Source organism: Megalopta genalis, unplaced genomic scaffold (genome assembly GCF_051020955.1).
Source record: "Megalopta genalis isolate 19385.01 unplaced genomic scaffold, iyMegGena1_principal scaffold0071, whole genome shotgun sequence".
Taxonomy (NCBI): Eukaryota; Metazoa; Arthropoda; class Insecta; order Hymenoptera; family Halictidae; genus Megalopta; species Megalopta genalis.
Genome location: NW_027476140.1, coordinates 51,680 through 77,151, shown reverse-complemented (window position 1 = coordinate 77,151; position 25,472 = coordinate 51,680). Strand labels below are relative to the sequence as shown.

The 25,472-nt window shown below is 36.4% G+C and overlaps 1 long non-coding RNA gene across 1 annotated transcript in view; it reads right to left on the bottom strand.

Moving 5' to 3' along the window:
* Positions 1 to 24,805, bottom strand: part of LOC143261878 (uncharacterized) — a 32,697-nt gene extending 7,892 nt beyond the window's left edge. Inside the window, exons 1-2 of the long non-coding RNA XR_013035890.1 lie at positions 24,522 to 24,805; positions 19,672 to 19,813 (exon numbers count right to left, since the gene is read on the bottom strand). This is a non-coding gene — a long non-coding RNA (uncharacterized LOC143261878). The remainder of the gene's footprint in view (positions 1 to 19,671; positions 19,814 to 24,521) is intronic.
* Between the last annotated feature and the right edge of the window lie 667 nt (positions 24,806 to 25,472).

Below are 25,472 nucleotides of genomic sequence, written 5' to 3'. Positions count from 1 at the left end.
ATAACAATAAAACAACAAATCAAGACGTGCTAATAAAAATTCGGAGCATCATCGACAGACTGCGAAATTCTTTTTCACGAGCATTTTAGCCGTACAAGTATTTATGCATCGACGAAAGCTTGCTGCTTTTCAAAGGACGATGTTTCTTCAAGCAATATATACCTTCGAAACGAAACAGATTTGGCATCAAGTCGTATGTTATTTGTGACTGTTATACTGGATATATCCAAGATTTTATTGTCTATTGTGGAGCGCGCACGGATATAACAAACAATAATTTAGCAGAAATTTGAAAATCAGGAAATATTGTCATGACGTTGATGGAACCGTATCTAAATAAGGGTCATGTTTTGGTCACCGATAACTGGTATTCAAGCCCGGCATTATTTTCTCTCTTACATCACAATAGGACACATGCATTTGGAACCGTGAAGAAAACCAGACGTGGAATGCCTAATATATCCAATAAATTATGCAAAGGCGAAGTTGCATTTCAATCTACGGATAAATTATTAGCACTAAAATGGATGGACAAAAGAAAAGTGCTAATGTTATCAAGTTATCATTCTGCTGAGTATACAGAAACAAAAAGAAATGATATTAAAACGGGAAGACCAATTCTAAAACCAACTGTCGTAGTAGACTATAATCGCGTTATGGGAGCAGTTGATAAAACGGATATGATTTTAAATTCCATTAATACTATTCGTAAAACTCTAAAATGGTATAAGAAATTATTTTCCCATATGGTGGACCTTTCGATTTACAATACTTACATACTTTACAAAATTACGTCAAAACAGAATATAACATTTGCGAAATTTCATTTACGTCTCATTAGAGAAATTCTACTCAAATATTCAAATAAAAATATATGTAACAATAAGTCTGGAGGCCAAACTGCATCCAAAGATAATCTGTTACGTTTGGTTCAAACACATTTTCCATCCAAATATATCAATCCCACAGGAAAGCGGCAGAACGGTCGGCGGAAATTTGTGGTTTGCAGCAAACACAAAAAGCGAACCGAAACTCGATTTGAATGTAAAGACTGTAAAGTTGGTTTATGTATTGAACCCTGCTTTAGATTGTACCACACAAAGGAATATTATTAAAAATTATCTAAGATTATTAAAGATTGTTAAACATTACTAAAATTGTTATTATTATTAATATTATTGTTTGATCGGCGTGCCGGCCAGCCGCGTTAGAGAAATGACCAGCAAAATCAGCTCCGCACACCGCGTTCGGAACGACTCGCGTATTTTGTCCGCGCGGTCGATCTGGCATCGGCTGCTTAGAGCGCAACTCATTTCAGAGCGCTCCGCCGCGAATGGGTTAAACAGTCTGGCCGTCCTTCAACAAGTCGTTCAACACAAAACATTGAAGCAGTTCGAGAGAGTGTTGCTGAGAGTCCAGGAACATCAATTCGGCGCCGTGGTCAAGAATTGCATCTTCATGCTTACAAAGTTCAATTGACTCAAGAACTGAAGCCTACTGACCACGCACAGCGAAGAGAGTTCGTTGAATGGATTATGGAACAACAAAAAGTGGATGCTGATTTTTCGAACAAAATCATCTTCAGCGATGAGGCTCATTTTCATCTGGATGGCTTTGTTAATCGACAATATTGTCGCATTTGGGGTTCAGAAAATCCACAAGTGATTGTTGAGAAACAAATGCATCCACAACGTGTCACTGTTTGGTGCGGATTTTGGGTTGGAGGCATCATCGGACCATTCTTCTTCGAAAATGCAGCTGGTCAGACAATAACGGTTAATGGTGCTCGCTATCGCGACATGATAATGCAGTTTTTTGTGCCAAAATTGCAAGACATGGATGTGGACGGCATGTGGTTTCAACAAGACGGTGCAACATGCCATACAGCCCGAGAAACAATTCAATTACTGCATGAGTCATTTCCTGGTCGTGTAATTTCCCGTTTTGGTGATCAGAATTGGCCGCCCAGATCATGCGATTTAACGCCGTTGGATCTTTTTCTTTGGGGTTTTTTGAAGTCTAAGGTTTATGTCAACAAGCCCACGACCACCCACGCCTTGAAGGAGGAAATTGAGCGCTGTATCAACGAAATTCAGCCACATTTATGCAAAACAATCATGGAAAATTTCAACAAAAGAGTGCGTATGTGCCAGCAAAGTCGTGGAGGCCATTTACCCGATATGCTATTCCATACATAACCCTGTATACTATATAAATCAATAAAAAATTTACAATTTTTAATTATAAACCTGTGTTTTCTATCAAAATTATTTCTTGCGTGAATTTTGGGACACCCTTTACAATCTCCTCGCGGCAGAGTGCGCTGAGAACAAAGAAACGCAGGGGACTCCCGAAAATGTCACCACACCAAAAGGGAAGGGCAGAATGCCACCAATATATATAACAAAATCAAAGATAAAAGCTATAATAGCATTGATTTCAGAAAATAAACTTAACACAGAGTCATTTATGGTAAAACAACTAGACGAAGATACTGTGAGGCTCAACGCCAGTGATGAGTCTGCTCACTTTAACCACTTGTGGTGGAAAGACGTGCCACGCACGTCAACATGCTTTTGTTACCGGAACGCCAGCGACGTGTTACGCACGTCGTTGGGCTATTGTTACAGAAAGATAAATGACGTGCGTGGCATGTCCACTGTTCAATAAAATTCTTTACCGAGGCACAGTTTCTGCTTGCTCTTCATCGTGTAAAGTTATTAGTATTGACCCCAGACTGTAAAATGGAAAGTGATAGCGAAGCCAGTGATGTTATTTCTATAAATAAACGGAAAAGACAAGACAATGTAGAATCTGACAGTGATTTAGAACAAATTGTTTTTCCACGTCGGAATCGGCGTAGAATTATATCTGACGACGAGGAAGATGTTCAGAATGAGAATAGAGAAAGGAATGTTTCATCCCAGGAATGGATTTGGAAAGACGCGGAAAATATAACGCAAGTATGGGAATATTCAAGAATATCTAGAATACATATTCTTGTTGGGCAAAATGTCACAGCTTTACAAATGACAAGAGAAGTATTAGCAGAAGACTTTTGGAAAATTATTGTGACAGAAATTAATCGTTACGCCAGTCAAACACTACAAAATGAAAACCGCAAATTACGAAAATTTGAAGACATTTGGTGGGACACCAATATAGATGAAGTACATGCGTATTTTGCTTTGTGCATTTTGATGTCCCAAGTCAAAAAATCTACTGTGCAGTCATATTGGTCTAAAAGAAGCGTAATCGAGACACCAATATTTCGAAAAACAATGCCCTATTGGAGATTTGCACAAATTTCGCGCTTTTTGCACTTTACTGATAACGAAGTTGTAAACGATAATGACGATCGTTTATGTAAAGTGCGGAGTGTAATCGATTATTTTAATGAGAAATTTCAAAATATTTGCACTCCCGCGGAATACATTTCGTTAGATGAGTCGCTAATGAAGTACACGGGTCGGATCTCGTACAAACAGTATAATCCGTCCAAAAGAGCACGTTTTGGAGTGAAATTTTATAAGTTATGTGAATCCAAATCGGGTTATTGCATTAAATTCAAAATCTACACTGGTCAAGATTTAGACAGAAATGCGAATGTAGGTGTCTCCGAAAGCGTCACAATGCTTATGTCCACAGTACTAACTGGTTACGGGCATACTCTATTTTTGGACAATTGGTATTCTTCGCCAAGCCTATTTCAAAAGTTACAGTCTAGAAAAATTAATGCCACAGGAACAGTGAGATGCAATAGGAAGAATATGCCTAAAGAACTCGCAGCTGCAAAACTAAAACGTTCTGACGTGATATCGCGCTCCTGTAATGGAATTTTGGTTGCAAAATGGAAAGACAAAAAAGACATATATGTAATGTCCACGAAACATACAAAAATTGAGATGATCGAAGTGGAAAAAAAGAGGTGGAAAAATAATAATAGCCTTACAACAAAGCCTAACATCGTTTTGGAGTACAATGAGGGTATGGGTGGAGTGGATCTGCAAGATAGTTATTTATCATCTTTTAAATTAATGAGAAAATACGTTAAAACTTATAAAAAAATATTTTTTTACGTAGCAGATATGGCACTGCTCAATTCATATATTTTATATTGCAAAAAAATGGAAATACCAAAATGTAAAAAGTATTCTTTTTCGAAGTTTCGAATCGATGTAGCCGAACAGATTTTAGAAACAGTATGTCTTCCTGATTACCAAAGACGTGGAAGGATGTCTGCTGGAAATGCTCCGAGTCGCTTACAAGCGAAGCAATGGGGACATTTCCCAAGAAATATACCACCTACAAACGCCAAAAAAAATCCACAACGGAGGTGCGTAGTATGCGCTAAACATAAAAAACGGAGTGAAACTATATGGGAGTGTAAAACATGTCTTGTAGCGTTACACATTCCAAGTTGTTTTGAAAAGTATCACACCCTACAAGATTATTAATAAATAAATTTAGTATTGATACAGATGTAATTTTATCCTTCTGCCTCTTTATATTCTCTTCTGGAACTCACCCGCTGAACGCGCCGCGAAGTGATTCCCGCTCGATTGTTCTGGCACGCGCAACCGAGAATTTCTTTGCACCGCAAGTGGTTAAAAGCATGGAAATCCTGAAGGAAAATAACCTCCAATTCCACTCCTTCACCCCAAGCCATCTTAAAAACAAATCATTCGTCCTTAAGGGCATTCGAGGGGGCTTCAATGAAGCTGAGGTAATGGCTGCATTAGAACTCAAAATCAATAACATAAGCATAACCAAAATTAACAAACTACAATTTGACCGCACAAATAGCAATAAATACCATTTTATAGTGCAAATAGACAAAAATAGCAATCATCCGGAGCTACTCAAAATCAAAAAACTGCTAAGCCAATCAATAAGATGGGAAAGGCTTAGAAAGCCTAAAATTTTCCAATGCAAAAACTGCCAAAGAGTAGGTCACGCCAGGTCTAACTGCAACATGGAGTACAGGTGCGTCAAATGCGCACAAAGCCATAAACCGGGAAAATGCAAAATCGAGAAATCAGGTAATAAAAACGTGCTAAAATGTGCTAACTGCGGGGAAAATGGGCACCCGGCCTCTTACCTGGGCTGCCCATATATGTTTATGATAATGAACATGAAGAAGCAAGAACACGAAAACAAAAACAGAAAAGCTTTCGAAAAAACACAAAAAATTCACAGACAAATTGACCCGAGTATTTCATACGCAAACATCACAAAAAACAATAGAATTCCATACACACAACATATGGCACAACCCGAAACACACACCAGAAACGAAAGGCTCACCTCCCCCCCCCCAAGAATGCTGACCAACAGCAACGAAAGAACACAATTTCAAGTAACGGACAATAATAACCACAACAACATAAATATAAGCCAAATACTCGATATATTCAGAAGTAGCTTAGACGAAATCAAAGAGCAACTAGTCGATTTCAATAATAAAATCACCCAAAATACACTGAGAATCGATTACTTAGCACAATGGTCAATCGAGTAATGGCTCACACAACCACCAGCAACCCAATCAAAATATCAGCGATAAATGTAAATTCACTGTGCACAATTAAGAAAAGACTAGACTTACAAAAATATATTGAAGCTTACAAACACGACATTATACTGATCTCAGAAGCCAAACTTAACAACAAACACAAACTGAAATTAAACAACTACGACATAATTAGGACAGACAGAGCTCCAAACTCGAGAGGCGGAGGTACTGCAATAGTTATAAAAAACAACATCAATTACACCATGGTCCCATACCCAAACTCAAAGAAAAATAGAATCATAGAATACACAGTGATAAAAATAATAGTAAACTCAAAAAAAACATTACTCATCTTCAGCATATACGCCCCACAATCCACAAAAAACACATTCATAATCGAGTTCGAACAACTTTACAAAGACTTTCATCTGGACAACGAAAACAGTTTCTTCATCATAGCCGGCGACATAAACGCCAGAAATACACAATGGGGTGATTCAAACACGAATGAAAGGGGCAGACGATTACTACAATGGGAGGTCGACAACAGTATATCACATTAAACAACAATCTACGCAGCTGCCAACCCTACGTACACCAAAGCAAACTCTTTCCTGGATTACTGCATAACAGACAGCAGATTAGAAATACTGAACCTCAACAACAACAAAATAAGGACAAACCCATACGATAGCGATCATAATGCACTAACATTCGCAATAGAACCAACCACACTGTTCCAAGGAATAACACCAACTCCTCCTAAACCCCACTCATTCAACTATAAAAAAACTAATTGGCGAAAATACGCCAAACGGGCCGATAAGTACCTAAAAAATAAACTACCGGATAATAGGAATCTCGCGATAAATGAAATAGACGAAGGTATCAGCTACCTCGAACTGCTTATCACAAAAACAATTAAAGAAATAGTCTCAACAAATAAACCTAGCAATACAAATTATTGTCAAAAATACATTAGCAATAACACTAAAAAAAACTACACGCGGCAAAGTCATTCCTAGTATCAAAGTTGTATTTCATCAGGTACCAAAGCTCGAGCAAGCACAGCAGACAAGAGACAAACAGAATTAAACGGACAATAAAAATACTCAATAAAAAACTCCACATTGAAATCTCTAAAGCTGCAACCGCATACTGGGCCTCCATCATTAAAAATATAAACTTCAAGAACGCCAATGAATTTTTCCCGACCATTAACAGGATACTGAGACCACAAAAACACATTAGCATCGAAAACCTCAGACTTAATATTAACAAAAACGAATTTAACAAAGAAGTAGCGAAAACTTTACCAGACAGGACCGACAACAACGAACTTTACATTACAGATCCGATTACTAAACTCGAGATAATAGGAAAGTATCTGGAAAGAATAAATTCACCAAGATACGACGAAACAACAGACAAATACAGCAAAATAGCAAAAAGAATGACAGATACAAAGGCAACTTTTACAACATTCACAGACGCTAACCCAGCATACAGGCCAGTACACCTGGATAAAGAAACCAATCATTTCATTTCTTGCAGTGAAGTAAGCGAAATTATCAAAAAGCTAAATAATAAGACTTCGTCAGGGCTGGACAACATCCCATCAATTGCCATCAAAAATCTACCGACAACCATCATAATAGAATACACGATACTCTTTAATAATGCAATTGACCACGCCTATTACCCAAACAGATGGAAACAAGCTAAAATCCTACCGATACTAAAAAAAGGTAAAAACCCAGAAGAGCCACAAAGCTACAGACCCATTAGTCTCACTACGAACATTTGAACACAATATTATACCAGATAACCAATTCGGATTTAAGAATAAACTTTCTACCACACACGCAATTCACAAATTAACTTCTGACCTCAACAATTACCTACACAACGGACTGACAGTGGGGGCAATATTGCTAGACCTTGAAAAAGCATTCTATTCAGTTTGGCATAATGGGCTAATTCATAAACTAGACAAATACCAATTTCCAGCAGGACTAATCCTACTAATAGCAAATATGACCAAAGGAAAAACGTTCCGCATATGGGACGGAACGAAAATGTCTACCACCACATTCAAAATCTCAGAAGGCCTACAACAAGGAACAGTAACATCACCAATACTCTTCAACATTTATAATAGCGAAGTTATAAACGAATTCGGACTCAACACCGTAGACAGACTACACTCGATTGCCTACGCGGACGACTTAATAATCTACAAAGCTGACACGGACGTAGGACAAATCAAAAACTCACTACAAATGACATTAAACCACATCACTGACTACTATAAAAACTGGAACTTGAAAATTAATCCCACCAAAAGTGAGCTAATATTCTTCCGCAGACCGGTAAAACAAATCAAATACTCAAACGTAGTAAAGATAGAAAAAGCAACAATCACAGCTAAAAACATTCACACTAACGAAACTGTTGAAATCCCCCCCAAAAAGCTAGTAAAATATCTAGGAGTACAACTGGATCATCTACTAAGACTGAACAAACACCACATTACGCAACTGGACAAAGCCAGAAGAACCTTCAAAGCTAACTCTAGACTTTTCTACAACAAAAATCTTTCCACCAAAGCCAAACTTATTTGCTACCAGCTATTAGTTAGACCCATATTAACGTATGCCGCACCCATATTCTGGAACACCGGGCCAACAATTATAGAAAAAATAAGAAGATTTGAAAGATCATGCTTAAGAACATGCCTCGGCCGATATAGAACAGCTGAATCAAATTACACCAAAAGAATCAGTAACATTAAAATATACACAAAAGCTGATATACCAAGAATAGACTGCTTCAACTTAAAACTCATCCGAAATTACTTCAGCAGGATTGGCCACACCAAAAATCAAATAATAATAGACACAATGAAAACGGAAGAAGAGACGACCCCCAACAAGTTAAGCTCAGGTTACATACCCCAGAGCTGTTCCTCTTCTGTGACCATAATGGAATAATCCAAGATCAACATAACTTACCCATAATCTACCATAGGAATAGACACTCCGCTAATAAGAAAATCAATCCAGACGACAACAAATACATACGATAACAATCCAACTACTCAACAGCACTCTCTATCAAGGACAAAATGGACAGGGATAGACTAAACAAAGATTACTCCTAGCTAGCTAACGACGCCAGGCACATTGACGAACTCCGCAGAAGAACCCGTAAAAAGTGAAAAAATAGACTAAGTTCCGGAAAAACAAAGGTCATTAGTTATTATCAGTGATTGTCTTAAGACCTGTATACAATCCTTAAATAGCGCAAAATGCTTAACAGCAACATTAGTTTTAAGTTCCCTTGTAAATAGATCCTCCGAACCCTAACCCACCCATCCCAACTCCTCACCCCACACCTACTGCCTTATTTATTTATGTTTTAATTAGCCTAAGTCATATTTAAGATAGATGGTAAAAGTTTTTTTAAGACTCTTCCTTTTCTTTTACTAACAACTAACGATACAAGACTGATAGCATATAAATCTCTCGCCCTAATAACGTGCCTAAAACATATCATATTACCATAGCTAGCTATAGAGTTTATCCAAATTGATAACTAATGGCTATCAAAATTTTTATTATTAATGTTAAAAGTATTTTTGAGTAGGATTATTTTCTGTATATTATGACTGAAATGAGAAAAATAAACTTACTTTAAAAAAAAAAAAAAAAAGACAAAATCTGATATAATACTGTCGATCAATCCGTCGGAATTAAAACAAATAAAGGATTGTAGAACATCGAACGAGGTATGGCGGAAACTCGAGCAGATCTATCAATCACGGGGGCCTGCGCGTAAAGCTACGCGCATGAACGAGGGCGAAGATGTTCGCGAACACCTCAGGAAATTCTTTGATACTGTCGACAAACTACACGAAATGGACGTGGATATCAACGCAGATTTGCTGGCAATTTTGTTGCTGTTTAGTTTGCCACAGAGTTTCGAAATTTTACGCTGTGCAATTGAGTCGCGTGATGAGTTGCCACCTCCCGATACTCTTCGAATTAAGATCATCGAAGAAAGCGACGCACGCAAAAATGAATCGTGTGACACAGTGCCTAACGCTATGGTTGCCGGAAGACGTGTAAGACCAAATTATGGGAAAAATAATTATAACAGAGCTGCGGAAAATATACCGATGAGGACCGCTCAAAACCGAAATGTTTTCGATGTCGGAAATTCGGCCATATAGCATCCGAGTGCCGCAAGGGTAGAAACACGAGACACTCGGCTAAAGGTGCTAGCAGCGATATCTCCTTCTACACAACGTCGGAATTCGGGCAAAAATGCGAAATAACACGAGTGAATAACGGGGTGAGCGACGGATAGTGGCAGCACGCCTCACCTGTGCAAGGATCTAAATAGCTTCGAATATATCGACAAAAGGCTGCATGGAAAATTAAATCTTGCAAACAATGCGTCGACAAACATTAACGCGAGTGGAACTTTGCGCGTAGTTATCGATGAAAGGGGTTCAGAAAAGAACTTGACGCTAGAAGACGCTCTGCAAGTACCGGACCTAAGAACAAACCTGTTATCGGTCGGGAAAATAACGGATCGTGGATACAGAGTGCTTTTCACAAAAGATCAAGCCAAAGTCATCGATGGTAAAGGCAATAACAATTTGACCGCCATTCGTAAAAATGGCCTATATTACGTGACGAAAAAAGGGTCCACACACAGGGCCATGGCAGCAGACGAGGACGCAGCGAAGTCGCAACGGAACAACGAGCTCGAGATATGGCACAGGCGGCTTGGACATTTAAATCAACAGGATCTACTGGAAGCGAGGCGGAAGTGCATCATACCGAGTGGCAACGTTGAAGATTTTAAACGGACATTGTGTTGCGAAATTTGTATCGAAAATAAGATGACGCAAACGCCGTTTGCGGAACAATCGAAGCGTGCGACGGAAGTCTTAGAAATAATTCACAGCGATGTCTGCGGCCCCATGCGAACGCACTCACACGCAGGTAACAGATATTTCGTCACGTTCATTGACGATTATTCTAGGTGGTGCGAAGTTCGGTTTATAAGGTCAAAGGACCAAGTATTTGATGCGTTCCGAGAATTCAAGAACTATATATAAAATCAGACCGGTCGCAAGATGAAATTCCTACAATCGGATAATGGGAAGGAGTATATAAATTCGCGGTTTGATAAGTTCTTAAGCGATAACGTGATTAAACGTAGGTTATCGGTCGCATACAATCCACAGCAAAACGGGGTAGCCGAGTGGAAGAATCGGACGATAGTAGAAACGGCGAGATGTCTAATCGCGCAATCCGGTCTACCGCGATCTTATTGGGCAGAAGCCGTATCGACGGCGAATCATATTCGTAATCGATGTCCGTCAAGAGCTACAGCCAGAAAATCTCCTTTTGAGAGGCTTTACGGGAAGCTGCCCGTCGTTAAACACTTTCGCGATTTCAGATGCGACGTCTATTTTCTAAATAACGATCCGAATAAAGGGAAGTTTGAACCACCTTCGCGAAAGGGGACTTTCGTCGGGTATTCCGAATGTTCGAAGGGATATCGAATATGAAATAAGGATGCAAAACGGGTAGAAATCGCGCGCGATGTAAAGTTCCTCGAAAATTTCAGCGCGAACGACATTCAAAAGTCTGCCGTAAAGAACGTTCCCTCCGAAAATATCCCGCAAAATGATTTAGGCCGCGACGAACACAATAGCGAACCATTAACTTTCGATGTCGATCTGTCTTCTCAAGATTATCAAAACGATAATATTGATTATCTTCAAAGAGAAGATAATCTACGCATCCCAACTCCCGAAGCTCAAGAAGCACCGTCACAACCTGAAATCCCTGTCGAACAATTATCGACGAACGATATAATAAATTCTAGTCCTAAAAATCATGATGAAATGTTAAATAGAAAACGACGACAAAATTCAAATTTGCAAATTAAAGAAGTTTATAAACCATTAGATTTAATTTAACTTATGAAAGAGTCTAAAATAGGAAAATTTTGTAACCAATATAGTAGTCCACACAAAGTTGTAGAAATCTTGCCGAATAGAAATACTAATTGGAGGTAATCTACGTATAGTACACACTAACAAATTGAAAATTGCACATGTAAGATCTAAATTTAATTAACAAATAACGGTACAATTAACAATAATGCCACATATGTATTACGTATCAACGAATGTTCATTAGACTTTAAAATTCCAGTACCAAGACAAGGTAAATTCTCAGAAATTTCTTGGAATTCAACGAACCAATGGATGATGTCATTCTACCAAATCACGACGAACCTCGCTGAAGCCTACCACAATCAAAGCCGTTATCTGTATCCGATGAGACGACTCGACAACTTCCGTGATGGTAGCAGATAGTTGTTGAGTGTCATGAAAACATCAGAACCACATTTCGAAACGTACCAGTAGAAAAGAGCATCCTATATAGCAACGATAAAAATAGCATCTATAGAATACGATATAATAGAGAAGTAAAATTCGCCCCAGGAGTTCATTCGCATTAACTTGATTAATTATATCAAAGATAATTTATTATTTTTGATTATAGAGAAATAAGATTTTTGAATATTCTAACAATTTAAATTACTGTCCTAAATAAAATATAATGTTTTAAATAATCTATGAGGTTCACAAAATTCGAAAATGTCAAAATTACTTAAAAAATATTGTCATTCCGAAACTAGTCTCGAACGCATTTCCGAAACTCGATCAAGCCCAAATTATGCAAATAACTTCATTTCACATAGAAACAATGTTAGCGAGAAGGATTTTTTGAAATTGGAATGTTACGACCCAAAATATTGCGAGAAATCTATTGCACTGTTATGTAAACAATAAACATTTACCATTTCTGTCTTTTTTAAAAACGTTTACAAAACCTCCAATAAGAATGAAAAATTACTTTCCTGACCGAGTCTTTTCCGTACTTCAACCTAAACCAATGCAGTGTCTCACAATCAGTGATAGTACCAAATTGCAGGTTCGAAATACACAGCGTTCGTACTCAAACACATAATATACAACGCGATTCCATTTCACAAGAATAACTGCGATAAATACTGTTCGATATAAATCATAGACCTATTTAAACCAATAACACTACTATGAAAAACCTCAGGAATAAGTTTATTAATTGCATTAACTCTGTAATACTATAAATGCTTGAGTTTGCTCGAAAAGATTCGACATACCTACTCTAGCTTACTTAATAGACAACAAGGTTATATCCTCGCAAAATTTGCTACAACTAGAAAATCTGCATTATCAATTTCATCGAATGAATGTTCCAAATTGATCATATAAACATGGATTTTTATAAATCTAGAGTATTTGATTTAATCGTGTCAGAATCGGAAGCAGACGGTAAATTGATCAACGTACTCAAGAAAGCAATATCTCTAGTGACAGTAGGATTTGAATGTAGAAATAAGTAGCAAGGCAATCAATCCTCTGAAGCTGTATTGCTTGTTATCCAAACATGGTTGCAAGTTTTTAACTAATGGAAAGCAACAGCAAATAATGACGTGTAAATAAAAATTACCGATTCAGATTTCAAGTTTGCTTCTACATGACGTTTAGTGCCATTACTGCACAATTTGATTCATAGATAATATACACGACTTCGCACAATCACTTCCGATCCTGTTCACCCCGAGAAGTAAATGTTTCAGACTGTTAACCAAATTCAGGAAAGTTCGGTATGAAAGATCCAACATCAAATCTCAAATCCTTGCTCCAAAAGTACATCGAAATTCAGATCAATGTAGTCTTCCTTTTCTTGTTGATTACTTCCGCAATCGCGCCATACAAAGTCTCAAGCAGAAGAACCAGTCTTCTAGATATCTGCTGAACACTGACGTGAATCTTGACATGAAAACTGCATCACTCAATCTCCATATTGATCCAATCGGTTTTTGGTGACGATTAAAGCCGTAAATCTTCAAGCAAACAAATTCCTGCTTTCTAAATTTCCACTTGAATGTTTAGTAGGAATCGTGCAATCTTGGTATTTTTCATTATGCGATTAATATTTGTTGCCCGTTTATTGAGAATGTATCCACTGCAGGTTACATTTCTGGTTATGTATATCACACTATTTGAAATTATGGAACCAAATTTCCAAATACTTTGGAAATTGAGATTGATAGTTGTGAACATGCTTTGAAAATGGCTATATTTACCTATAATTAATACTTAGGGAAGCATCGCTCCAATATCGAAAGATATGAGATAATTAATAGCCCAGCCATAGTTTTCTTCGACTACTGAAACCAAGCTGCAGTAGTATCATTAATGCATTTCGAATAATTTGGTTTCGATGAATAACATAAGAGTGGGTGTTGCACTGCTTTTCTTCCTCTATATCATAACCACTACAGAAACTCATTTAGTTATTTCGGGCGCGTAGAGTACAAGAAATGACCTGCAAACTACCAAGAATGCACAGCTCTGCAGTAATAAAAAATGGAGTATTCTCAATCTGAATGTTCCATTTAATGCAACTCTTCATTTGTGGTGAAATTAGATGTTGGCGATTCCGTTGCTGATTCCGAATATTGGAAATTTGTCAAGCAACAACCCGACCCAACTATAAATTTTCCAATACAGATCCAGTACGCTGAAGAAAATAGTCTCGTGTGTCTAAAATCAAATCGATCAATTTTAAATCGCCAGCCGATTACCTCCTCTTTACTGGTATCACTTGGATCGATGCATAAGAATTCTAGCGCGACCATTATTTATTTTCCGTCGTTTCCCATGCAACGTTGTTCGTTAGGGCATTGCCATCGTACACTGTAACGAACATTCAGTTCTGCTTAGTTTTCAATATTCACAACGAAATAAATAGGCCCTCACACCGCGACCGTGGTTAGTTTTCATTTGTCATGAGTTAGCAGCTACTGTTACGTAGATACATATAGTTACGCTTGTAATTCTTCTCTGCTATTGTGCACGCGATTCACGTTACGCTTGTAATACTTTTGCGCTTGCAGCCTAGCTTCGCTACAACCGATTGCGCTTGCAAATTTCGATACAGCTTTGTAGCCATAAATTGATCGCTTAATCGTATCATTCATGACCTTCACGACACATCGTCACATTTCATCATTCTATTGTATATCATCTATAACCTCCTCTGTACGAATCTTATTGGTTAAAACATATTTAGCGTTATTACACCAGCGTTTTTTACCATACAGTCCACTATCCAATTCATCCTTCCAATCCTTCCTCCAATTCATCCTTCCCAACGAAAAGATACATTTGCAACATATTTGGAAATTTGAGAAGAATAATAAACTAGTAATTTTGGAAATTGTCGAACATTTAACTTATTTCTGCACTTTATGAGCCTTCCCGGGTACTACATATTTCCAAAACTTCATCCTCCGGTTACGTAAATACATACAACTGTGAGATGTAGATGGTTCATTCTATTATATAATATTTCACATAAAACATTATGATTCAGATTCTGATAATACTCTACATTGATGTTTAAACCCACGATTTAAAAAAGTGATGAAAAAAGTGATGTCAATTTTGCAGGTTGTCTTCGCTATAGTAAGCATGAAAGTAGTATAATAATACTTTACTATCCACACTTTAATTATGCATGATTCGTACTCAAGCCGCTATATGCACTATTCAGATTTGACGAGGAGATGACTATAAACAGCGCGGGCATGTTCGTCGCAAAAGTCTTCTCGTTAGCTTTAAACTATACGATAGTAGGAGTTATGAATTGTACATTAAAATTAATATAACAATTTGCGTTCAAATTTTTTCGAGCAAACTTATTATCATACATACAAATACACTGTATGTTACCGTGTTCGTTTGAACAGTTCAAACAGATATATGTATAATTCTTATAGTTCAATACTGTGCATAGTACAAACAGAATTAAGTCTTATTACGAATAATTTCTTTCACGAACCATAACTGAACGCGACATCGGGACAAAAATGTGTAAATTATACATCCGATCGAAAAAATATAAAAACTCGTCTCGATGACTACATTGTGCAACATATGTCCAAAATGATCTATTGGAAACAAAAAATACTCCATAAATACTGCAGAATTCGTTTGAATTGATAGAATTAAGAATTAACTTTCCTACCTCGAGTATAATGATATAAGAAAATGATCACGTTTTCAGCTGGCATTTATGCATTACTATCCTATAAATGTAAGTTTCATAAATAACGCTAAATATTTATTAATAAAAATAAGATCAGATTAAATAAAACTAATTAAAACAAACACTATGTGGTATTACAACATAGTATAATATAAAGAGTATTTTCCCGAAACTACAGAGATTTAAATTATTATATTATCATTAAAAAGAATTTTTTCAGCTACTTTTAAAGTACACCTATGAGGTGATTTATTATGTGTACAACATTATTTAAAATACCAAAATTATGAAATCCTTTTTCGAAAATCATCGGTTAGTGTAAACCAGTGTATTACAAAAGATGAAAGGTAACATTCTCTATTATTCCGAAAATGTCTAGTCATATAAGTCAACATAATAAAAAACATGGAGAATACTTAGGCAATTATACAAACTAATATTTTTGTAATTTCTATTGCGTGTTTCGTCCAAATTTTAATAGGAGTTTGTAGACAAATGTTTTATTTTATTTTCTTCTCATGGTTACTCTGGGGTTTTAATAATGTCAAGTAGAAAGTTGATTGAAGTCATAGAAAATGCTCACTGGAAGTGTGACATACGAAGAACATTCCTGACATATTTTTCATAGCTTATCTTTCACGTACTTTAAATTCGCTCAAGAATAATTATTCAGCCACAGGAAAAGAACGTCGAACATAACGTCGAAAACGTGGGAATTTAAGACAGCGTTAAATTCATTTAAGACATCCACAACCCACACTCTCGATGAGAGCCAAACGTCCAAATATCCAAATAACCAAATCGACGACCCAAGCATCTTTTGCAAACGCAATTCAATAGATGAAACTGTGATAACAGCGAAGCCAAGATTAGAAGAAACAATGATGCAAACACCACTCATCTACAATCTCCCAGGAGCCTCATCTACGCCATTACATCTACCAATAATCTCACCTGCCAAGATCAGTGAACCAAGTATAACTTAGTCTATACCTGATTGCGAATCTAAATCCCAGGAGAACAGCAGTTCAACTGATGGAGACGAACCAGATATTAGCCCAGTTTTGCCACAACCTACGAACACGAATAACATTGTCACACCAGCAGATGAAATTCGATGAAAATTAATAGGAGAAGCTTGCAGTAGATTAATCGCAGGTCACAAGGGTGTAACGGAAACCTTAAATCAATTAACCCTTTCGGTACTACCGCCGCCTATTGGCGGCATCCACGGAAAGTTATGTGGGCACTTTATGTGGACACCGTGAACAGCACCAACGGAAAGTTATGTGGGTATGATTACTCTCTATAGTACACATTACTTTACTATTCTGTGTTTAAAATTCCCGGCTGTTCTAATCGTTCCATTATAATATATAATTAGTAACAGTCAACAGCGTGCCTTAATTATATATGTTTTATAATATATAGATAAGCTACGAAAAACAAATTGGAATGTTTGCTTATATCGTTAATTTTTTTAATGTATAACTTACAATTTGAATTTAGTTCCCTTCAGGATGAGTGTAAAACGCTTGAAAGGAGAACAATGAATAAAAGAAATCATTGATTCCAAAAGAGATTCTGATGAAGAAAATCAATATAATTTAGCATTTCGCAAAAGGAGGAACAATCGAGCACGTGTACTTAGCACCTCAGAATCTGAAGAAGCAGAAGAGCCTGAAGTACGAATTGATACTCCTTCTAGCATCAAATGGACATCAAAGAAGCTCAGTCCAAAAATTCATGATGTTACGCCACATCATTCGGGAGTAGTTGGGAACAATTTAAATCGTTCGTCGAGAATTTTGGATTACTTCAGACTACTTTTTTCTGAAGATTTAGTTAAATTTATTGTGGAAAAAACAAACAATTACTGGTGTCGACAGAAGGGTTCAGAAGGGATGGAAGTGGATGAATTATATTGTTTTATTGCTGCGTCGTTATTAATGACGCGAACCAAAAAGCTATCCTTAAATGAATATTGGTCTAAAGATAAGCTTCTCCGAAGCGATATATTCAGTCAAATTATGAGTAGAGATCGCTACTTTTCATTATTGAAAGTGTTGCATTTTACGGACATAGTCGGTCGCACTGCTGATCGTTTATACAAAATAAATGAAGTAGTGGAAATGCTACGAACATCTTTTTATCAATGCATTTCAGCCATACCAGCGGTTATGTATAGACGAAAGTCTACTCCTCTACAAAGGCCGTCTCTCATTTAAACAATATATTCCCTCGAAAAGGAGTAGGTTTGGTATAAAATCATTCCCACTTTGTGACTGCAAGACGGATTATATCCAAGATATAATCATTTATTGTGGGGCTAGTGCTACTGTAGCTACCGAATATCAATATATTGGAAAGCCAGGGAACTTTGTAATGTCGCTTTTGCAACCTTTTCTAAACAAAGGCCATTGGGTTGGTAACTAAGACTATTGTATTTATCTGGATAACTGGTTTTCCAGTCCCATATTGTTCAACCTACCCCACGAAAAAAGTACGAACGCTTGTGGCACTGTGCAAAGAAGACGGAAAGAGATGCTTAAAATAACTGATAAATTGAAAAAAGGAAAGGCAGTGTTCCGCTCATCTGAAAATCTGTTTGCAATGAAATGGTTTGATAGAAAGAAATTTTATATGCTTTTCACTATCCAAACCGCAGAATTTGCAGAAGTACCTAAGAAGTCAAGAAAAAATGAAATTGTCCTAAAGCCCAAAACGCATACTGCCTATATAAGCACACCACAAAAAAACAAATCCCAATGGCGAAATTTCACCTTCAGTTGATTAAGGAAATATTAGAAAAATAACACAAGAATCATGAATATCATCGGCTCACAGGGGGACATTTTCCTTCGATATATCAGTCGGGGAAAAAAGATCGAAAACGAAGATGTGTTGTATGTGCGGCTGGTGGTGTGAGACGTGAATCCAAGTATCAGTGCGAACAATGTAATGTGGGCTTGCGCGTTTCCCCTTGTTTCGAAAACTATCACACCAAGTTACACTATTAGTTTTGTCGTTGATTATATTTCACTATTAGTTTTATTATTTATTATGTTACACTATTAATTTTGTTATTTATTTTAATTTTGTAATATTGGACCATATTATTTATATCAATGCCATTTACTTTAATTAATGTACTGTAAAGAAAAAGATATGATTTTAAAACGTTAAGCGCCATGCCTGTTTTGTTGTCTGTCCTTCCGTCTGATCGGCGAGATAAGATACCGTCGAAATCGGTTTTCTGCCGAGGATTGGTTTAGGTTACGACTAAGCAGTATAAACATTTTAGAAATGTTTTTCAAACACGTTAAATTCCGCGTCAGTCACCGATGTCGCGGTCCGAATGAAAAGTTTAGTGTCAATCACGCTCGAGATTTCTATGAATGCCGCAAAACATGTTTTCGCGGTTTACGCTGTCGGACAGAGCAACCACTCTTGCGAAAAACTTCCTCGTTCCACGAATGTATAACCGCGGCCAGGTCCTCCGTAACGAAAGGGTTAAAAGAAAAATATCACTGCCCCGAAATGAGAAAAGATTCACAAGAATTCATTCGTTCACTTATCAGAACAAAACCCGTCAACCCGTGATTATTACGGACACATCTCTGGAACCTTTTGACGAACTTGCCATCGACACATTTGGACTACTTCCAAAAACAATCAATGGAAATCGCTACATTTTAACTATGCGAGACAATTTAAAAAAGTATTGGTTAGCAGTTGCTTTATCAGATATTAAAGCCATGATAATAGCTGACGCGTCCGCGAGTCATTTCATTGCAATACGTGAGACACCAAAATCCATTTCGATAGATGAAAACACTAGTTTCTTGGGAAACTAATGCTACATGTTGCCGAGATGGATCGTTAAAAAGGAGCCATATATTGTATTAACAGAACATCTAAAACAATACATCGAGTCATATGAAGAATGGGACCTCTACTTACCATTTGCCATGATTTCATATAAATACCTCCGTCCACGAAGCTACGAATTTCACACCCCACGAATTAATCTTCGGGAATTACGATAAGTGAGCTAATCCGACATAACTTATGGTGGAGTAATACGTCCATGTGTAAAAAGAACCTGAAACAAGTAAATTCGATCCATGTTACATCGGGCCATACGAGATAGTAGATGTCGGATATAAATAATGCAATTTTAAAAACAGATGCGACCGGACACCTAATCGCGAAACATCAGGATAAATTAAAACACTCCTTCGTCTTCGATAGTTCGTCCGACACAAATTAAAAATTGGAATCAATTTCAGGATGAAGTAAATCCCGCTGATTATCCAGAGGTGCACGAGGATCTCTTAATATGCCAATGTATAAGGAAAATGCAACTCGTGTTTGAAGCTGAAGAATACAAATTGTGTGAAAAATGTTGGTCTCGAGTGGCAGCAGAAGAAAGAGAATTATTTCCTGAAGGCTGCTGGCATATCATCGCAGGAAACCACAGAAGTGAGGCAGATTGTCATTGTGAAGGATATGGTTCTGTAATCCTGGAAACATCAAACGCTAGTCGATGCCGAGAATGCATCGAAGAATACATATTTCGAAATGTAACTGGAGACATTACAGTAATTAAAAAATGGCAAGGCCATTGATGTGGTTACTCAGTGGTAGCATCATGACCGTTGACAGCAACACACGCACATATATACTGCAAATAATTAATTTATACAAGCAGGAGAGTCATCGGATGAGAGCATTAATACTTTTGAAGAAATACTTCAATGTAGCAAGGAAAAAAATGTAGACCTTATATTTCATTGTGGAGATTTATTTCACGATGCGAAACCAACAACTTCTGATGAATTAAAATGTATGGAATTGTTAAATAAATACTGTATGGGTCCCAGGTTAGCAAGATATGATAATATCAATATAAGATGGTATTTGAAGTACGACAAATATTAATGATTGTTTTTTCATCAGAGCAATTAACATCCAATTTTTGAGCGAGCCAGAATTAACATTCCCACACTGTACTTTTAAAACTGTAAATTTTTAGGATCCAAATTTTAATATTGACATGCTAATATTTTCCATTCACGGGAAAAACGACCATCCAAGTAAGAAATATAATATCAATAGTTTAAGTACAGTGATTTTTCAACATTGATTCAGCCATTAGTAATTATAATCAAAATTATAGGTTGTGGAATAAATGGGCCAAATGGACTTGTTGTCTGTGTCTGGTTTCATAAATTATTTTGGAAAATGGACAGCCACCCCTAAAATGATCATTCCTCCACTGATGATAAAAATGGGTAATACCCATGTTGCAATTTTTGGTTTAAGCTGCATGAACGATGATAAATTAATACGGATGTTGAACGATTTTAAGGTGAACTTATGAGATCCATATATGTATTGAGAGGTCTTTCCATTTTTTTTTATTGCAAATGATTTTCATTCATAGGTGAAATGCTTTAATTTGTTTGTTTTACATAAAAAACGTGCACCATGTCTTAAACGTGGATATACTTCGGAAGCCCACCTTCCCTCTTTTGTTGACTTTGTCGTGTGGGGAGGGGAACAGGAATGTTGTATCACACACGTGTTTAACTCTAAAAGACAATACTACATTTCTCAAACAGGTATATTTTTAGATTTATTTATTAATTATGATGCATGAAAAATAAGAAACTACTGCTTAAGAAACGCACTTACAGATTGCGATTTCTTTATGCGAAGGCGAATCAAAGGCCAAACACATTGTCATACTTAGCGTAAACGGTAATAAGTTTAAGTTGAAGAAATTGAAATTAAAAACCGTTAGACCATTTGTGTTTGACACTCTGGTCCTTAATGATACAAATATAAAAAGTAACAATGATAGATTGCTATCAGAATCAGTTTTTAATATCGTCGACCGACGCATAGAAAATGAATTGAAGCAACCGGTCTTGCCGTATATTCGATTGAAAGTAATTTACTTGAAAGATAAAGAACGGTTCGATTCGACCAGGTAAGATTCTAATAAATGGAAATAAATAATATGTGTATTTTAGATTGGCACAGAAATATTGTGATAAAGTTGCTAATTCTCACGAATTAATTGTATTCTGTAAAACAAGAAGTTCCGGTAAGTACTCCAGGATACGACTGACATTATGAGCTATACTGAGGTAAACAAAAATTGCGATATTCTACAAGATGCTCGAAGGTAAAATTTGTGTTTGGTTTTTTAATTAGGAGAATTAAGGTTTTGTGGAAACCACATACAAGCAAAACTAAAAGGACACCAGTTTGGTTGAAAATAAAAACCTATGAACAATACTAACAGTGAATGATCTAAATAAAGCATTAGGTAAATTTGTTAACAAAAATAACACTAACGCTTTTAATAACCTACAGAGGTCAAGCATATACAATGTAATATTTCAAAATATTGATTTGCCATTATAAGCTCGATTGTATTGTTACAATTAATTCTTTACATATAGTCGTGAAATAAAAGAACTTGTGCTATGTTTGGAAACTACTGAAACAACTGCAGATATTGGAAATATCAGGAAAGAAATTAAAAATTATTGTGATAAGAGAAAGGAGGAAGCACAAAAAGAAAAGACAGAAGTATATGTATACTTGCAAACAAACTCATTTAAAAATGATAATATACTATCAGATTTGACAGATTGGATAATCGCATGCTATTTTATAGATGCAAACATTATTTGCTAATAGACCGGTAAAACCCTTCAATAATGACGAGATAATAGTTATTGTCAGTAGTAGTAACGATGAAGAAGAAGCGGAAAAAACAGATAAAGCTAATGGCAGTGGAGCATGTAACAAAAGCAAAGAAACCGATAAAAATAATGAAAATCATAAAAGTTCTGTTGGTATAACATCTGAGAGGTAATTTACTTCAACTCAAAAACAGACAACAGCGCAGGTACATCATCGAACTCTATTAAACGATTCACAGTTTATATGCATAGGTCTTTGATTTACTATTAACCATGACATTTTATCATTTGCTACAGGATGAAGCATTGGGCGGTGATGTAATAAAGAAAATAAATTGAGGGAAGCCTAATAAAATACGGTTCCTACGCAATTTCGATTCCAATTTAGATTAGTTTGTCCAGGTCCGAATCCTTGTTTATACACTACATGTAAAACATTATATTAAACAAATACTTTTCATTAAATCTTGAAATATTTGATAATATATAATATATATTATATATAATTCGGACATTCAAGTTGCAACAAAAAAAATACATACTATAAACAAATCTTAAAATCGTATAAAATAGAGATTTAAAAACGACATCAATCTTAAATAAATACTAATGATAGAACAACTAGTACAAGAACTAGTAAAACACCGTTTATCTGGACTGTGTTTATCCAACATAGTAACCCGTTACCAACAATTGGATGTCAGGAACGATGCTCCTCTTATCCAACTCCAGTCTACGCGACATACCCATTATACAACACACTGTTTTTGTTTCTTAGTTAGAAATTCTAGCATAGTCTTCCTGCATAGAATGTAAGATAAGTAACGATTTAATTCAGTTACTTGTATCTATGTGATTCGTCCAGAAACTATATTCTCATTACGTCTTCACACAAATCAAACGAAAAGAGAAAAAGAGTGGTGCTTTGTATTGAAGAAAAATTTGAAATTAATAGACGCTTCAGAAACAATTAATCTCTTGTCTCGTAAATATAACATTGGTAGATTTACTGTATATATCATAAAAAAATTATAAAGATAACATATTAAAATGCAAAGAAGATGATGCAGCAAACACGAATAGAGGAATAAAAATGAATAACAGCTTCTAAAAGTCGGTGAAAGTAATTCATCTTTGCATGAAAGATCAGATAGCGAACAAACCGTAATCACAAAGTTATATATATATAATGTTGCAAGGTGCATTTCACACTGCGTAGAGTGCGATGTAGAAAATGTGATTAAAAATGATGGAAATGATAAAGGATTTCATATTCTTAACGACAATAAAATAATATCTCAAGTTATAGAGGATCAATCTGAAGTGAATGTATAATCAGGTACGCTATACAGTATGTTATACAATACTTACATTAAACAACTTAAGAAACAGTTTCAGATATCTAGAAATAAAGAAATAAATACAAGACATGCCCATAAAGCGACATTTTATTAGAAAATAAGCTTACATATTGCAAAGAAAATATATTAGGAATTGTAGATCTCGATAAGTTACATGCATGCCGAAAATTTCATCGAAATCAGTTAACGCAAGGTCATAGTTACGAGCATTAAACAAATTTTAAAACAGCAACTTTCTCACAATTATTGGACAGAAATATTAAAAATCAGGACAAAACTGCGATTTTTGCGATCTTTAATTGTTTACCGCTTATACCAAAGTCAACCGATTCCGCTGAAATTTTCAACATGCATATAAATTACCGAGATCTACGAAATGCATTTCTTAAATCATCGTTATATATATTTCGTCATATATTATTTTCTTTAATCATTCTAAGCAATAACAAAATTCAAGTTGTTCAGTCCAGTTCTAAGCAAGTTATGGCGTTTTAAAAGTTGTCCGAATATTAATATAAATAAATATGGCCGCGACGCCATATATCCGCAAGAACCGATTGCCCACGTGGAAGACACGTGCTTCCAGTTTCGCAAGCTTTCTCGAGACGCCATATGCGTAACGCACGTGGCGTGTAATAATTTGCACTGGCGAATAATTAGCCCATCCGAGAGAAGGTGTCCGAGCCATTGAAATGTAAATGAAGAAATTCGTACTGATAATGAGACTTACCGAAAAACTGATCAGAAATTCCCAGTTACGAATGCGGCTTCTGGCCGGTCACTAGTCTTGCCATATCTTTGGAACGGTCGCTGCCAGTTGTTGCCAGCACTGTCCTTTATTATTTCGCCTGCTGCCCTATGGTCTTTAGCGGCTATCTTCCTTCATTTCGTATGAATTAATCTCGGCTCGAATTGTCACAGTTACACTTATTTCTTCCAAATACCCAACGCTACGGTCTACGCGACAGTGATCCTCGTTCTCGGCAGATCGCTTCCTCAGCCAGAAACGAGGCATTCCCCACTCCCCAGACTCACGGCTCGGCACGACGCACAAACCCTACGCGCACTCGCCGTTGCTCAGGGCCGGCACCATTCGACTCAGCCCACGCTCCGAGCGTCCTAGATCTCGCGGCATAATTCAGTGACTGTAGAGAACACCGCAACATGTTACAATTTCAAGAAATTTCAGTTTATGCAAATACGATAAGCTCAATAAATGGAAAACCAAGAAAGAAATTGGTTTCTGTAAGAACTTTAAAGGACAAACATCTCGAAAGTGAAAACATGTGACATTCAGTGTTTTTTCTTCCAGCCGCAGAATTTCCTTCTTTCCTGATTTTGTTAAAAGACTTACTAATCACTTTGCAAATAAAGATAAAAAAAATACAAAAATCATGTTTTCCACAAAACAAAAAAATAAATTATTATATTCAAAAAACTCTACCAAATTGCAGAAAAACAGTCTAGACTGAGCCCTCTTATAGCAAACTACGTGTTACATTTAAGATTACTTTTTTTGTCCGTGAAATGTGTATACGCTATACGTGATTGTACTGAACATGTGTAATAAATTATGATACCCAAAGCTCATACAATTTTCGAACTTTAGTATTTACCTAGCACTCTTTATAGTGATTAGATCAGTGCACAGAGATTGACATATAGTAATTAGATGAGTGTG